This window comes from Salmo salar, chromosome ssa01 (genome assembly GCF_905237065.1).
Source record: "Salmo salar chromosome ssa01, Ssal_v3.1, whole genome shotgun sequence".
NCBI classification, from domain to species: Eukaryota; Metazoa; Chordata; class Actinopteri; order Salmoniformes; family Salmonidae; genus Salmo; species Salmo salar.
The window spans coordinates 67,882,877-67,887,474 of NC_059442.1; positions in this window are offsets into that span (position 1 = coordinate 67,882,877).

The following is a 4,598-nucleotide window of genomic DNA, read 5'->3' on the forward strand; positions in this document are numbered from 1 at the left end:
TCTCCACATGCCTAAGCCCCAGATCCTATCAGCTGTCCGTGAGATTATGATTATGATCCTTATAATTGTGATTTCCCCTGTGTTTCCCCAGCGGTCTTCTCATACTAGTCCAGTCTATGGATGCCAGGTAGATAACACGGTCTCACAGAGCTGTTGTAACTCAGGAACTGATACCTTGATGTTCTGATATCTTTTGGTATCACTGTTGGTCCCAGGGCTCACAAGATTGCTGTCTCAATGGAAATAAATTAAGGATTCAGTATATAAATAACAAATAGTCATGCCAATAGCTAGAGGACTCATGTTTAGTACTCTTTGTTTAAGTGAGAAGACATATTTATTGAAGAATACGACTATGCCCTTTATTCTCCTTTTGTAGGACATGTTTTCAAATCACATTCTTCTACATTACCAATAATATATTGCTAATTTAGACCAGATGTGGAATATGGGCCAATAATATGATATTATGAGAGATAATCAGAATATTAAATTATCCTCTCAAAATAGTGGGATAAAGTATGTGCCATTTTCCTAACCTGTTTTAGATTTGTCATTATGGGGTATTGTGTTTAGATTGATAAGGAACATGTTTAATTTAATACGTTTTAGAATAAGGCTGTAACGTAACAAATGTAGAGAAGTCAATACTTTCCGAAAGCACTGTAAGTCTCACCTTCTCCTTTACAGTGGACAGTGTCCAGGTGTCCTGTTATACAATCCCCAACTTGGCACCAGCAAAAGCTTCTATGTGGAAGGATACTTTTTGTCATTTAGCTTTGTGTAATGTAACATACTGGTGCAGGAGGGAATAGTAGCCGTTTTACAGGATCCTGACCAATTGTGCTGTTTTGGGATGATCTTAACTTTTTTTGTACGTAATATTTCCACAATGTTTCCTATGAAAATAGCTTCTGGACATCAGAACAGCTATCACTAACCTTGATTTGGATGATGACTTCTACTTCAATGAGTCTGAGGCAAACGACATATTGATTATCCTAAACCAGGCCCAAATCCAAGAAACCAGGAGAAGGCCGACGTGCGAGGTACCTGACGAGAGAGTGGATAAATCTCCTCTACCATTTGTTCTATTGGCGAACGTGTTCTATTGGCGAACGAGAATAAACTGGACAAGCTCATGTCGAGACTATCCTATCAACGTGGTCTGAAGAACTGTAATATCCTATGTTTCTCTGAGTCGTGGCTGAACAAGGACGTGGAAAATATAAATCTAGCTGGTTTATCTATACATCGACAGGACAGAACGGCAGCGTCGGGGAAGCTAAGAGGAGGGTGTGTATGTAGCTTTGTTAACCTGTCTGGGCTAGGGGGCAGTATTTTCACGGCCGGATAAAAAACGTACCCGATTTAAACTGGTTACTACTCTTGCCCAGAAACGAGAATATGCATATTATTAGTAGATTTGGATAGAAAACTCTCTGAAGTTTCTAAAACTGTTTGAATGGTGTCTGAGTATAATAGAACTTATATGGCAGGCAAAACCTGAGAAAATTACTAGCAGGAAGTGGCCTGTCTGAGAATTTGTAGTTCTTCTTTTGATTCTCTATCGAAACTACAGTATCTGTGGGGCTACGTAGCACTTTCTAAGGCTTCCATTGGCTCTCTAAAGCCTTCAGAAAGTGGATTGAGGCGTCTTCTGTCTCTGGGCAGAGTATAGTAGCTCAGTTTCTCAGTGGTCTGCCTGGTGACAAAGAGATTGGATATACGCATTCACGCGAGCGCGCAACTTTTTTTCTTTTCCTCTTTGAATGAATACACTATTGTCCGGTTGGAATATTATCGCTATTTTATGAGAAAAAAATGATTTTAAACAGAGTTTGACATGCTTCTCAGTACGGTAATGGAACATTTAGAATTTTTTCGTCTCGAAATTCGCTCGTGCGTTAACCTTTGGATAGTGACCTGAACGTACGAACAAAATGGAGGTATTTGGACATAACTATGGATTATTTGGAACAAAAACAAAATTTATTGTGGAAGTAGCAGTCCTGGGAGTGCATTCTGACGAAGATCAGCAAAGGTAATGCAATATTTCTAATACTAATTCTGAGTTTAGTGTGCCTCGAACTTGGCGGGTGTCAAAATAGCTAGCCGTGATGGCTGTGCTATGTACTCAGAATACAGCAAAATGTGCTTTCGCCGAAAAGGTCTTTTAAAATCTGACATAGCGATTGCATAAAGGAGTTCTGTATCTATAAGTCTTAAAATAATTGTTATGTATTTTGTGAACGTTTATGATGAGTAATTTAGTAAATTCACCGGAAGTTTTTGGTGGGAATACATTTTCTGAACATCATGCGCCAATGTAAAAAGCTGTTTTTGGATATAAATATGAACTTGTATTGTATAACATAATGTCCTAGGAGTGTCATCTGATGAAGATCATCAAAGGTTAGTGCTTCATTTAGCTGTGCTTTGGGTTTTTGTGACATATATGCTTGCTTGGAAAATGGCTGTGTGATTATTTTGGTCTATGTACTCCCCTAACATAATCTAATGTATTGCTTACGCTGTAAAGCCTTTTTGAAATCGGACAATGTGGTTAGAGTAACGAGAGTCTTATCTTTCAAATGGTGTAAAATAGTTGTATGTTTCAAAAATTGTATTTCGCGCCACGCTGTTCCACTGGCTGTTGACTACAGTGGGACGGTCACGTCCCACCTAGCCCATAGAGGTTAACAAAAGCTGGTATATGATGTCGAATATTAAGGAAGTCTCAAAGGTTCTGCTCAGCAGATTTAGAATACCTTATGATAAGCTGTAGACCATACTATTTACCGAGACAGTTTTCATCTATACTGCTCAAAAAAATAAAGGGAACACTTAACCTGTTGAGGGTAGGGGGCAGTATTTGCACGGCCGGATTAAAAACAATTTCGTCCTACCTTCCCTAGAGAGGTTAAACAACACAATGTAACTCCAAGTCAATCACACTTCTGTGAAATCAAACTGTCCACTTAGGAAGCAACACTGATAGACAATACATTTCACATGCTGTTGTGCAAATGGAATAGACAACAGGTGGAAATTATAGGCAATAAGCAAGACACCCCCAATAAAGGAGTGGTTCAGCAGGTGGTAACCACAGACCACTTCTCAGTTCCTATGCTTCCTGGCTGATGTTTTGGTCACTTTTGAATGCTGGCGGTGCTTTCACTCTAGTGGTAGCATGAGACGGAGTCTACAACCCACACAAGTGGCTCAGGTAGTGCAGCTCATCCAGGATGGCACATCAATGCGAGCTGTGGCAAGAAGGTTTGCTGTGTCTGTCAGCGTAGTGTCCAGAGCATGGAGGCACTACCAGGAGACAGGCCAGTACATCAGGAGACGTGGAGGAGGCCGTAGGAGGGCAACAACCCAGCAGCAGGACCGCTACCTCCGCCTTTGTGCAAGGAGGAGCAGGAGGAGCACTGCCAGAGCCCTGCAAAATGACCTCCAGCAGGCCACAAATGTGCATGTGTCTGCTCAAACGGTCAGAAACAGACTCCATGAGGGTGGTATGAGGGCCCGACGTCCACAGGTGGGGGTTGTGCTTACAGCCCAACACCGTGCAGGACTTTTGGCATTTGCCAGAGAACACCAAGATTGGCAAATTCGCCACTGACGCCCTGTGCTCGTCACAGATGAAAGCAGGTTCACACTGAGCACGTGACAGACGTGACAGAGTCTGGAGACGCCGTGGAGAACATTCTGCTGCCTGCAACATCCTCCAGCATGACCGGTTTGGCGGTGGGTCAGTCATGGTGTGGGGTGGGATTTCTTTGGGGGGCCGCACAGCCCTCCATGTACTCGCCAGAGATAGCCTGACTGCCATTAGGTACCGAGATGAGATCCTCAGACCCCTTGTGAGACCATATGCTGGTGCGGTTGGCCCTGGGTTCCTCCTAATGCAAGACAATGCTAGACCTCATGTGGCTGGAGTGTGTCAGCAGTTCCTGCAAGAGGAAGGCATTGATGCTATGGACTGGCCCGCCCGTTCCCCAGACCTGAATCCAATTGAGCACATCTGGGACATCATGTCTCGCTCCATCCACCAATGCCAAGTTACACCACAGACTGTCCAGGAGTTGGCAGATGATTTAGTCCAGGTCTGGGAGGAGATCCCTCAGGAGACCATCCGCCACCTCATGAGGAGCATGCCCAGGTGTTGTAGGGAGGTCATACAGGCACGTGGAGGCCACACACACACACTTCTGAGCCTCATTTTGACTTGTTTTAAGGACATTACATCAAAGGTGGATCAGCCTGTAGTGTGGTTTTCCACTTTAATTTTGAGTGTGACTCCAAATCCAGACCTCCATGGGTTGATAAATTGGATTTCCATTGATTATTTTTGTGTGATTTTGTTGTCAGCACATTCAACTATGTAAAGAAAAAAGTATGTAATAAGATAATTTCTTTCATTCAGATCTAGGATGTGTTGTTTAAGTGTTCCCTTTATTTTTTGAGCAGTGTATATTCTTCATAGCTGTCTATTTACCAACACAAACTGGTGGTGGCACTGAGACCTCACTCAATGAGCTGTATAGGGCCATAAGAAAACAAGAAAATGCTAACCCAGAGACGGCGCTCCT